The sequence below is a fragment of the Balaenoptera acutorostrata genome, unplaced genomic scaffold (assembly GCF_949987535.1).
Source record: "Balaenoptera acutorostrata unplaced genomic scaffold, mBalAcu1.1 scaffold_735, whole genome shotgun sequence".
In the NCBI taxonomy this organism is placed as follows: Eukaryota; Metazoa; Chordata; class Mammalia; order Artiodactyla; family Balaenopteridae; genus Balaenoptera; species Balaenoptera acutorostrata.
Window position 1 is genome coordinate 134,973 of NW_026646207.1, and position 13,140 is coordinate 148,112.

The 13,140-nt window shown below is 45.7% G+C and overlaps 1 protein-coding gene across 2 annotated transcripts in view; it reads right to left on the reverse strand.

The window, feature by feature from the left end:
* The window catches only part of LOC130706853 (uncharacterized), a 140,563-nt gene extending 131,675 nt beyond the window's left edge, over nucleotides 1-8,888 (reverse strand). The window contains exon 1 of one of the 2 annotated variants that reach the window (XM_057539520.1): nucleotides 8,650-8,888. The gene's annotated coding sequence lies outside the window, so the exon portion shown is untranslated. Of the gene's footprint in view, nucleotides 1-4,570; nucleotides 4,702-8,649 lie in introns of those variants that run through there. The other variant, XM_057539521.1, reaches the window with a different exon arrangement.
* Between the last annotated feature and the right edge of the window lie 4,252 nt (nucleotides 8,889-13,140).

A 13,140-nucleotide genomic window follows, 5' to 3' on the forward strand; every position in this document is an offset into this window, starting at 1 on the left:
TCTCACAAAGCCTGCTGCTTTCCTTATCTGTTACGTTAGGATACCACATTGGGTTGATCACTCTGATCCCCTTCCTTTCCAGTATTGAGCCTTAAAGGGTACCCATGGAGAAAATGAAATCAGAGACTTCTCAAGAGGGTTTCAACAGAAACATAGAAAAGCCAGGTGACATAGAAAACTAGCAATATATACCAAGATGTTTCATCTCTAATGGTCTCCCTCCACTAGTACTGCGACCAGCTGAAAAGAGAGAATAGGGAGAGAGGATGGAGAGTACTGGGCTATATAGGGAGGCACAGAGTCAAACGTAAGGAAGTTGAGGATTGTTTTCATTAGCACAGGCCAACAGGAACCAAGAGATGGGAAAAAAAATATAAGAATCAAGAGGGAAAGCATAGAGGGGCTCTCAAGAAAAACGTAGTTTGCAATGGAATGCTGATGGGAACCAAAGATTTTAAATTAAAGCAGAAACAGCACAGAGGGAAATCTGCTCAGAGCAGGGCAAAACAAAGTTGATGGTAGCAAATCCTTACATTAACAGACTAAGAAGGAAAGTCAGGCCAGAACAGGGGATCACCAGGAAAGGCAGCTTATCAGAAAAGTCATACTCCGTTTTCTTTCTTTTATTGCCTCTCTGAATACAGTTGGCACTTGACAGTTTTGAATATAAACATTTTAGAAATATGTTTTAGAAATGATGCTTCCTATAAACAAGAAACCAAAGTGGTTATCTAGGGGGCTGATTTTCAGTGTTTTATTCTTTCTAATTTTTAAACTAGGTAGACATTTTCCCAATTAAACATTTTAAGTGGCATCTTCTAAATTGAATCAGAAGGACTATTTCCTTTGTGTGATATGTAGGTTCTAAGGCAAGGCTGCTTTTCATTTTCACAGTTATTTCCTTCCTAACACAGAGAGCACATTGATCAACAGCCATCGTTCGCTTGTAGATCTTAGCTACCGAAGGAGAAAAAGAAAAAGTCAAGCCCCACATCTCTAATTCCCCATTTAGGGAATTCCCTGGCGGTCCAGTGCTTAGGACTCGGTGCTTTCACGGCCAGGGCCACGCGGCGCGGCAAAAGAAAAAAAAAAACAAACATCCACATTTATCGAAAACAATGTGGTGGAGTCCTTTGGATTTTCTTACATTTGAAAATCTTTTTTCGTTGGATTCTAGGGATGATGGTTTTTTGAGGTTTTGGGATGTCATCTTCCTGGATGTTGAAGATAATTCTAATCTAAGTTCTAGGATAAATACAAAAACCTTCCTGATACTTTTTAAGCTTCCTTTCTGCTTATTATATAAGTTATATTCATTGAAATATATATTTCTCCTAGGCTGAATACCTGTTACTTGCTGGGTAAAAATATGAATGAGCACAATCATGAAACTCTTTTACCCTTATTATTTTGCTGTCTGCTTCGTACCGCTTTTCATTGCAATACTTGTCTATATATGTTGTGGCTACCTATACATTCACATTTATTGCATTCTGTTGCTTGTTAGGCATTGTTTACTGATATACCGTCTCTGTCTGTATGCATTGGCTAGGAATTCATTCACCTCTATCACCTCTATCGTGTGTTTTGGTTAATAGCATTCACTAAAATAGAGCGGGCAACATTCACTTTCCTAATATTGCATGGATGGTACAGAATGTCATTTGTTAGTAAATTCATTAGGCTTTGATACTTGCCACATACCCCAGTTTTCATTAATATCTATGGATTCCTTTTTCGTTATGTAATGTGCTTGTCATGATTTTTCTTTGTCTTTCTAGAACTTATTGTATCTTCCTCCATATAAATCAGATGCAATATATCAGCTTATTCATCTATTAATTATTACTGCTATTATTATTGGTGGTGGTGTTATAACCACTTTATAGATGAGTAATCCGAAGTCATCAGATAACTTTTCTCTTTCCAAAAGCACTTAAGATATCCACTTTCGGGTAATCATTTTGAGGTAGGATGAGAAACCAGGCTTGAAGAGGGCAAAAATGACTCTTTCACAATTCACCAGTTGGACTGAGCTATACGTCCTCTAGGTAATAGCATGGGAACTGTACAAGCAAAGGGAGACACTGAAGACGACAATGGTAATAGCCGTACTGTTTTCTAATGGACCAAAAAAATGCCTATATTGTAAGTTCTATTTCTCCTGCTTTCTGGCAGTATCATGCTCAGAGTAGAGTCCTGGCAAGGAAGTCAGGATACGTAGGTTCTGGAACCTGGTAATGATACTAACATAATGAGAGAACTTGAACAAGTCAACCCGACCTCTCTGAGCCTCAGTTTCCTTACTCACGAAATGAGACTGAGAAAATCGAAGTTCTCTAAGGGCCTCCTAGTTCTAAAATGCTTCCAGTCTAGGAAGTAGCATAGAAGTCAATACGAGTGCAGGCTGAAGGGAAAGACAGGGCAGGGAGAAGGTTGCTTCCAGCCTAGAGAACAATGTCTGAACCATACCACTTGGCTCTTCTGCCCATCTGTGCCCAAGATGGGAGCACAGGCAGTTAATACAGAAGAGTGGAAAACTGCTCAGTCCTTACAGCCATCATTAACTGTCTGATTTTGGGTTTCTCAGCAAGTATTGATAGTAGAGGTGTCCTGATAGCAAGAACCTTAAGATAATGCTGTTCCTCAAACGGACTGAGAATTTCTCAACCTCCCTGAGTTTTTCATGACCCTCTTGTTCTTACAGAAAATTTCCAAAATCCATCTCTACTTGGAACTCTGAAATCTCTGCAGCATTCTCTTCCTGTGATGAGCAATGCAACTTCCCTAACACGAAGTGTCTGCAACTTCTCCAGAGTCTCTGCCCCTGCCGTCAGTTCGCCATCAGCTACTGGTACCTCTTTCCAGACACTCACGGGTAGTGCCTACCTTTACCAACATTCTAGCACGACTACGTTATCTGGAGTTACTGACCACAGCCAGATCTCCACTTCAGCTCCTTCCTATCCAGGTGTTCTTCAGTGGGACATCACACGAAGCACTGAAAAGAATTCTTCTTCACCCGGAGACTTTACTCTGGCACTCACTGACCGGCACACAGTTGCTTCCTCCATGTTTATGGCAGCCCACTATGATAAAACTTCAGACGCCAATAACATGGTCCCTCTATATCCATCGCTTTCTGCCAGCCTTGCTCAGGGAACACCATCTCAGATTCCAAATCAGGGGCATAGCCGCCTGTCACCTCCCTACCAGGAAGGAAGCCAGGTAGATTACTATAACCAAGGCACACTGGGGTCTTTACTGTATGGAGAACTTGGCTCCTGCCCGCAATCCTATGGCTCTGCGTCACACACAGGAAGTAGGGCCTCTGTGCAACCAGAAATGGGAATGGGACTGAAGGAGATCGAGCCCACAAATATCCGACCACCAGCTTCCACCTCTGCAATCTGCCACCCTGTGTCTGCTCAACGCATCACAGAAACAAGTTTTCAAGGTGAGTATACAAACGGCAGAGAAAGTTGAAGAATGAGGTCGGCGTTCAAAAGTGGGGTCAAATCGACAGCTGGGAAGTGGTGTAGAGACAGGTAGAATTTAGATCCCGAGCCTTTAATAACCACTACCTTCGCTCAGTGCCCTCTGTTTTGAGACTCTATAGAAGAACACCTAGGGCTTCCCTGGTGGCGCCGTGGTGAAGAATCCGCCTGTCAATGCAATGCGGGGGACACGGGTTCGAGCCCTGGTCTGGGAAGATCCCACATGCCGTGGAGCAACTAAGCCCATGTGCCACAACGACTGAGCCTGCATTCTAGAGCCCGTGAGCCGCAACTACCGAAGCCCACGCGCCTGCAGCCCATGCTCCGCAGCAACAGACGCCACCGCGATGAGAAGCCCGCACACCGCAACCAAGAGCAGCCCCCGCTAGCCGCCAACTAGAGAAAGCCCGTGCACAGCGATGAAGACCCAGTGCGGCCAAAAAAATAAATACGTAGAACAAATAAGTTCAAACAATAAATAAATAAACATAAATTAAAAAAAAAAAAAAAACCTAATGCAGGTGGGAAGGTGGGAGGGACACTGTAAAGGTCATCTATGCTACATGTACAAGAACCCCGAGAGCACACCAATAGGTACCACATTTTTCACTGCTGTAGCCGATCATTCCCCCTGTACTACCACACTGTAGCACTCCCTTCCCTCATCTACTGCTATAGGCTCTTTGGAAGGTGTTTCAGAACTCTCGTTGTGAGAGTGCCAGTTGAACTGTCCTCACTTCCTTCATTTATACCAGGATTTAAGACCTTGTGGTCTGAGATCCTGTCCAGAGAGCAAGCAGGCTGAGACTCTGTCTTTGTTGATACATTTCATCAGAAAGGGCTCTACCCCCTCTCCTAGTTCATGGTGTGAAGTGTTCGTAGCCTCTCGGGAAAGTGGGGAGAATTGAAAGGACTCTAGATGAGAATGCTAGGCTTTGTAAAACATTTCAGTGTGTTTTAAAAATAAGACTCATTTTGTATTGGACTTACAACAGTCCTATGAAATACAAAGAAATCCAAGAATCAGTGACAGGAAATGATCACCAGTAAGAATTACAACAGTCACCGCTTACCTCGTAGCATAGGGCACTGTCCAGGGTCCTTAAGAAGAGTTAGTAGAAATGCCTTGCCCATCTTGCCCCTGAACCCCTTGAAAGGTACATGACTGCTGTGTTGGTGTTTAGGGGGAGCATCTCACTTCCCAGGGACTGACTTCTCCCTTGATCCCTTTGTAGTGACGGAGACTTCCCCGCTGATGAACAATTCCCTGGGATTGCGACCTCCAAGCCAGACGTTTTGTGTGACACAAACTCAACAACTCCCCAAGTCCTGCAGTACCAGAAACAGTCACATACTTGAGAGTAACCCACCGTCTGAACTTGGGGACATTTCAGTGACAGCTCCAGTCCAGAGTGCCAGTCGTCTCCTGGCCCTGCCTCCAGCTCCAAGCCAGGGACAAACAGAGAGTAAGAACGTGGATGATATCAAAACCAAGCTTTCAAAGCCTCTGGATGCCTACCAGATCCCAACAGAGAACCAAGATCCTCCACTACGCCCTTTAGGAATCCCTGATATTCACCAGCCGCTGGCCTGCACCGATCCCCTCAGCCAAGAGGAGCAGCCTGGTTCTGAAAATGCTGATCTGAGAGAGAACAGCCGCAGTCGTCAGGACCTAGGGACACTTGAAAACGGGACTGAACCTAGCAGTGGTTTTGCAGACATGACTACACTGGCGGAGGATAGTCACCTTCCCCAGCTCTTTAATTCTTTGAAAGATCTTGGTCAATCCCAAGGTCCCAACGTGATCAAAGCTAAAGACACCAGAGCCATTAAGGTGAATCAGGTGCAGGAAAAGCCAAGTGTCGTAAAGGTTCCCTCTGATCAACCCAGGAAGAACAAACAGAAAGCCTCTGAGCCTATCAGTGGTGCTCCCAAGGCCAAAAGCCAGCCAAAGAATCCAGAGTGCCTGTTAGGGGGAGAAGTGGTTCTATGCAATGCTGCAGTCAGTGACAGGGCTCCTGTGAACACGGCCAAGCACTCGCAAGGCAAACCTCAGAAAGCTGCATCCAGAAAGGTCAGCAAAACTAAGAGCCACGGGCAGGAAAAGACCAAAAGGACCAGAGGAAGAAACAAGGCTGAAGAGAACAAGCAGTCAGGGAACAAAGTCAAGGCAGAAGAGAAGCCAGCAATCCCCAACACGAAGCGAAAGGAACACCAAACTGAGCTTCTCCAAGAGAGCTTGCAAAAGCCTCGAACCTCCCTTGGCGTGCGCATGCTGGAGTCTGTGAAGGTCCTTCATGCGCTGGGGAGGAAGAATGAGACGAAAACTGGGCTCTCTTCCTGTCGGCTCTTGGGAAATGCAAGCAACCCCAAAGACCCCCAGCCACCCCCAGCTATCCAGCCATGGCGGCATACCCCACGTGAGGGGAAGAGTCCTGAGAAAACGCAGGTCCAAGCCCAGAAACCAGACAGCAGTGCTGAAACAGAGTGTCCCTCTCCATCCCAGTATGAGCGGCCTCCTCCTGGGAAGGTCAAGTTGATACCTCTGCCTTTTTCTGCCTGGGACAAGCCTCAAGCTCGACCCGCTCCTCGGAGGCCACAGTCTCTGGCCTCACGTCGGCCTGCTGGGGCTTACCGTGCCCAGCCTGGTTCTACTGACTCAGCTCAACCTGCTGCAGTCAATTCATCCCAGCCAGCTCCTGCCTCTTTGCCAGGTCCCGCCAAACCAGCTCAGCCAACTGTGACCAACCCAACCCAACCGGCTTGGACCAACCATACCCAGCCCCGTGTCCCTCAGTCCGCTGCTCCTAGGCCTGCACCCTACCAAACTTCATCTGGCGCTTCTCTCCAGCGCGAGCCTGTTCCCCCTGCTGGGACTAAGCGCCAGTCCCCACCCAAGCTCCAAACCCAATTTCTACTCCAAGACTTCAGCAAGCAACGAGTTCCATGGAGGGAACCCAATGTGCCTGAGCCAGTCATGTCAAAGCCCATCGAACAAGAGCAGAGGCCAGAGCGAGAGGCCATGAAGAGGCGGGCTCAACAACAACGGGAGAATGCTGCCAGATACACCTCTTCGGGGAAGCTGCCATTTCTCACCGAGAGGGAAAAACAAATGGAAATTGCTGACTACTACGGATACGTCAAGTGAGAGCTGCTGGGATTCTTGGTGCCACCTTGGCTACCAGCTGTTCTTCCATACATAGGTAAGATAGGTATAGAACTGAATAAGTAAATGGAATACAATGACTAGATGAGTAATAAACCTTAAGAATTTTGAGATGCTGCTAACTGGGGCGTGAGAAAGGAAGGACTGAAAGTTGGATGGGAGAATGAAGGAAAGGGGTAAACACTGAGGAAAGAGGAAGGAACTTGGCCCAGGCCTAGGAAGGCCAACAGAGAGGTATGGATTTAGGAAAGGAAGCAGGAGTGAGGATGAAATGGCAGAAGTAAAAAGCAGGGTCAGAGGTCTGGGTTGAAAGAACACAATTTGAGGAGAGTTGAAGGGGACAGAAGATGAGTCTAGCTTTACTAGGAGAAATAGAAAAAGTCTCTTGGGGACGTTGGCCTTCAGTCTCACAACCACCAGATAGGTATTTCAGAAAACAAGAGGTTCAGGACACATCTCTGAAAGGTCTGAGTTGCCTTATTCAGGTGTGATTATAGTGGGGGAATAGGGAAATCTACCAGAGAAGTGGCAAGGGCTCACAGTTATCCTAGGGGCAGCTGACGACAGGGGCAGAGCCAAGGGAACTGCTGGATCAGGAGGCCCACGAACAAATCAGGGGCATAGCCGCCTGTCACTTCCCTACCGGGAAGGAAGCCAGGTAGACTACTATAACCAAGGCACACTGGGGTCTTTACTGTATGGAGAACTTGGCTCCGGCCCGCAATCCTATGGCTCTGCGTCACACACAGGAAGTAGGGCCTCTGTGCAACCAGAAATGGGAATGGGACTAAAGGAGATTCAGCCCACAAATATCCGACCACCAGCTTCCACCTCTGCAGTCTGCCACCCTGTGTCTGCTCAACGCATCACAGAAACAAGTTTTCAAGGTGAGTATACAAACGGCAGAGAAAGTTGAAGAATGAGGTCGGCGTTCAAAAGTGGGGTCAAATCGACAGCTGGGAAGTGGTGTAGAGACAGGTAGAATTTAGATCCTGAGCCTTTAATAACCACTACCTTCTCTCAGTGCTCTCTGTTTTTAGACTCTATAGAAGAACACCTAGGGCTTCCCTGGTGGCGCCTGCCAATGCAGGGGACACGGGTTCGAGCCCTGGTCTGGGAAGATCCCACATGCCGTGCAGCAACTAAGCGCATGTGCCACAACGACTGAGCCTGCATTCTAGAGCCCGTGAGCCTCAACTACCGAAGCCCACGCGCCGACAGCCCATGCTCCGCTACAAGAGAAGCCACCGCGATGAGAAGCCCGCACACCGCAACCAAGAGTAGCCCCCGCTAGCCATAACTAGAGAAAGCCCGTGCACAGCAATGAAGACCCAGTGCAGCCAAAAAAATAAATACGTAGAATAAATAAGTTCAAACAATAAATAAATAAATAAACATAAATTAAAAAAAAAAAAAAGAACACCTAATGCAGGAGGGAAGGTGGGAGGGCCACTGTAAAGGTCATCTATGCTACATGTACAAGAACCCCGAGAGCACACCAATAGGTACCACATTTTTCACTGCTGTAGCCGATCACTCCCCCTGTACTATACCACACTGTGGCACTCCCTTCCCTCATCTACTGCTACAGTCTCTTTGGAAGGTGTTTCAGAACTCTTGTTGTGAGAGTGCCAGTTGAACTGTCCTCACTTCCTTCATTTATACCAGGATTTAAGACCTTGTGGTCCGAGAGCCTGTCCAGAGAGCAAGCAGGCTAAGACTCTGTCTTTGTTGATATATTTCATCAGAAAGGGCTCTACCCCCTCTCCTAGTTCATGGTGTGAAGTGTTCGTAGCCTCTCAGGAAAGTGGGGAGAATTGAAAGGACTCTAGATGAGAATGCTAGGCTTTGTAAAACATTTCAGTGTGTTTTAAAAATAAGACTCATTTTGTATTGGACTTACAACAGTCCTATGAAATACAAAGAAAGCCAAGAATCAGTGACAGGAAATGATCACCAGTAAGAATTACAACAGTCACCGCTTACCTCGTAGCATAGGGCACTGTCCATGATCCTTAAGAAGAGTTAGCAGAAATGCCTTGCCCATCTTGCCCCTGAACCCCTTGAAAGGTACACGACTGCTGTGTTGGTGTTTAGGGGGAGCATCTCACTTCCCAGGGACTGACTTCTCCCTTGATTCCTCTGTAGTGATGGAGACTTCCCCGCTGATGAAAAATTCCCTGGGATTGCAACCTCCAAGCCAGACAGCTTTCCTACGGACTGACAGAGAACTCGTCAAGATGAAACACCAGTCTGCGGGAGAAAGGGAAGAAGAGAATGATGGACATCGTTTCTGGGAAACTATTTTTACATTATGTTTTGTTTGTTCCTGGTAAAGAAACTGTCATCTTCTTAACGTTAAAACAAAATCTAAACCACTAAATTCAATAATACAGGAATATAACTTTCGAAAAACATTTCTTTGGCTGCGCAGCATGTGGGATCTTAGCTCCCCAGCCAGGGATTGAACCCACGCCTGCTAGCATTGGAAGCGCAGAGTCTTCACCACTGGACCACCAGGGAAGTCCCAGGAATATCACTTTTAAAGGAGAAGGTATAAACCCCTTGGTTACATGAACTGGAGATTTTTAGGAAGAAGTCAATATATTTGTTGTTAGGCACATTTTATGTTAGGCTGTCTCCCTGCACAGGATGCAGGCGCCTTGAAAATGGAAATCATATCCCTCTAGAGTACGTCCCTCTTCTTTCAGCTTTGCAGTTTGCTGCTCCGCTTGTTCAACCCCACCTAGTAATAACCTATACTTCCCTTGTTCCTGTTTTCCCATCTGGAAAACAGACAAAAGGCAACCAGACAACGCAAAGGTCTCAACAACTAAGGGATATCCAAAACCAGAGATGGCCAGAACTTCTGGATCCCTCATGAAACCTAGCCCGGTGTTCGATACGTAGGTATCATTAATACGTGCGTGTTGACTGAAACGGTTGAAACTCAATTCTTCCACTTCCCAGTTTAGTTTTAGTCCTCACACAAAACCTGATCATCAAATTCCTTAATGCGAGGAATCACAGTGAAAAATCATATCTCAACTGACTTCTGTCAGATGAGTGAGAACTAAGGTTAATTCAGTGTATCTGAAGCATAGAAAGTGAGGGCAAAAGTGGCACAAGATGGGGCTAGAGGAGCAGAGAGGATTCTAGACCACGCAGAGTCTTCAAGGCCAACACTGTGTTTTCTAGTCTCAAAACAATGTTTGTGAGCGATGTTTATGAGCAATGTTCCAGCTTGCTTTGAAGGTTTCTTGTGTGAAGAATGGATTGGAAGGAAACAAGATATATGGACACTAGTTAGGACCTAGTCGCAACAGACAGGCAAGTTCAGTATTAGGATGTTGAGGAAGAGCTGACAGATTCCAAAGAAATGCAGGAGATAAACTGAAGCGGGCTTAATGGGGTATGAGATGGAGGAAAGGAAGGTCGTAGGGAATTCAAGGGTTTACTGCGCACATGAGCAAAGCCTCAAAATGAATCATTTGAACGTACAGAGGTAGATCTCCCAAACGACACCGGTTAGGAAGCAACGGTACGCCCTTCAGAATTCCCAGAGACAACACAAATCAACTGTTTCGATGGAAAATTCGGCGGGACCCTTGATTTCCATGGCAATATAGAGAAAAGAGACACTGATCTGGCCTGCCGGTATTTAGGAAGTTGTTAGCCTGACATCACATACTAGTATCATGTAAGTAGGCCGTCTGAAGTAGGAAGCTTAGGGGAAAAACCTTGAAGAAAACTTACAAGCTTAAGCCACACCTCTATACTACACCACCTTTCACAATTTCTTCTCAGATAAGCATCATCCCCATCAGTGAAGAAACTCGTATCTCATAATAGGAAAAACAGGCCTAAAGATTCAATGTGTGTCTTTGGAGGTCCCATCTATGCGCTATCTTCCTGGGACCAGAAAAGTCCCCAGGAAGATCAATCTTTTTGCACCCCTGAAAGCTTACCACCAAGGAAAATGACTAGGTCCACAGATTTCCTCCCTCAAACCAGCTTACCTCACACAGAAATCAGTAGCAACTCAGCCCTTACTCACATGATCACAGTCACAAGAGTGGTTAGGGAGAAAAGCACTAACCGGGGGAACTAAAACAGAGGCAATCCAGGCCAAGTTGGGCTGGTGGCAGATATCTGCTCCTTACGCTCGGGTGCATAATGCGACTCACCACAATGCCTTTTTCACAGACCCTTTTGAAAGTTTCTCCACAAAATCCAACAGCTCAACTTAGTTCATGACGCTTCAAGGTCAACGATCGTCAAGAGAAAAACATGCAATATGTCTTACAATGTTGGATTCCTTACAAATAGGACAAGGAAATAACCATGTAGACAAAACCAGAGCATTTGAACACATCTGTGTTCTACAAACACACCAGTGAATGCTATCAATAAGGTACTATGACATAAAACAAAATGAAAACTAGATGTGAGACTGTTCTCTTCAGTGTACAGACTTCGTGGCAGTTGCTCCACTATCTAGCTACTTATATCGTTAACTCTCTGTTCTGTGAATACAAAATGAGGCCCAAGTGTGTCAACTTGTTTCCCACAGAAACCAAAAAACCTCCATGCATCTCTTTTCTCCTGTGCCCTTTCACCTTACCTGCTCCCAATTCTCCACCAATGTCCTCCTCTTTCTCTAATTATTCTCCTCTTCATTTTGCTTGGCCTTGCACCCAAGCATGCAAGACAGAGAGTCCTAGAGGTCCAAGATTCGAGAGTGGCTGTTTGCAAGGGGGAGGAGATTACAGTAACTGCCACACTGTATATACTTCTGTGCAAAGAAAAAGGGACAGTGTTCAGAATGTCTCTCACATAGAAAAAGAGCTGGATGGCAGGATACCTGTGTGGCCCAAGGAACTAGAGCTAGCAAATTACGGGCAAAACAATTGCAACCAAAGGCTGGAAGAGGAAAGGTCTGCAACCAGCTCTGTCTCCTAGCTCTCTGGTATTTGCTGCCAACGGGCAGAGTCGATTTCGTGAAGCGTCAAGCACTGAAAAGAAGACTCCTGCTGCTGGAAGTTGACAGGAAGTAACATCCAATGCAAGATCAAGGCTTGTCCTAGAAGCAATGCCCATAATGGAAGGAAAAGAAAAAAAAAAAAAAAAAGAAGAAGAAAGCGGAAGAGAAATGTTAAGTCGCAAGTCCAACCTGGCCCCCAGCCTAGCCCAGCCCAAGGAAGGTAGGAGTCAAGGAGAAGAAACTCAAAGAGAAGAGCCTTGGACCACAACATTCTCCACAAGGTAGACTCAACAAACTTCACCCTACTCTTGAACCAAGTTACAAAAAGAGCTTCTTAATCCCTACTTTTGCTCCTTAAAAGCTGCTATCAGTTCACTCAGTAGACACATATGATTTCAGAACAACTGTAATAGTTCAAACTAGATGGCTCTTTCCTTCCTAAGGATTATTAATTAAATAACATCTATATAGCTCTAAGTATATGATACATAAAATAGAATACTCTGTAGAATATAAGTAACTGTTAGTTAATTATATTAATGAGCGTCTGTAAGAAACGTTGCAATGATTTCCCTAATGGAAGAGCCTGGGAGAGGTAAATCTGTCTTCTAGGATTTCCTCCCCAGAGCTCAGAAACTTAGGTGTTGTTTTAGCTCTCCTACACTCTCTTCACCCAACCCCGCCTTCCTCTTGGGGATCGGACCTCCCTACTGGCTAGCTCATACCTTTGAACTGCCTGCTTTGTGACATCACTCTCCTACCAAACCTACTACCACTTGGTAGAGTCTTGGGGTTTCCGTGGAGCTGTTTGGACCAGTAACCAGTGACCTCTGGACTGGACACGTGCGCCGTTCAGCTGCAGCCACTCAGACATCCTCTAGTGTTGTCTCCTCAGCCCTTGTACCTGCAGTTGATGGTTCCTCTTCTCTGACCATGTCAGGTAAGAAAAGACACTTTGGAAAGTTTTGCGTTCGATTTCTTTGGCCCCTAAATTGAGTAGGAGATTCAAAATAGCATGGAATAATGAGGGAAAGTATTGAACTACAAGTCTGGAGACCTAATTTCAGTTTTGACTTTGACGTTTACTATCTGTGTGACTTTGGACAAATCGCTGACTGTCTCACAAAGCCTGCTGCTTTCCTTATCTGTTACGTTAGGCTACCACATTGGGTTGATCACTCTGATCCCCTTCTCTTCCAGTATTGAGCCTTAAAGGGCACCCATGGAGAAAATGAAATCAGAGAGGTACACAAATGTCCACAGCATCTCTATCAGTAATAGTCAAGAAATGGGAAAAAACTCAGATGTTCTTCAATGGGCAAGTGATTAAACAAACTGAAGTATAGCCAAACCATGGAATACTACTCAGCAATTAAAAAGAAAGCGGCACTGGGACCTCTCTGGTGTTCCAGCGGTTAAGACTCTGCACTCTCAATGCAGGGGCCCCAGGTTCCATCCCTGGTCAGGGAACTAGATCCCACATGCTGCAACTA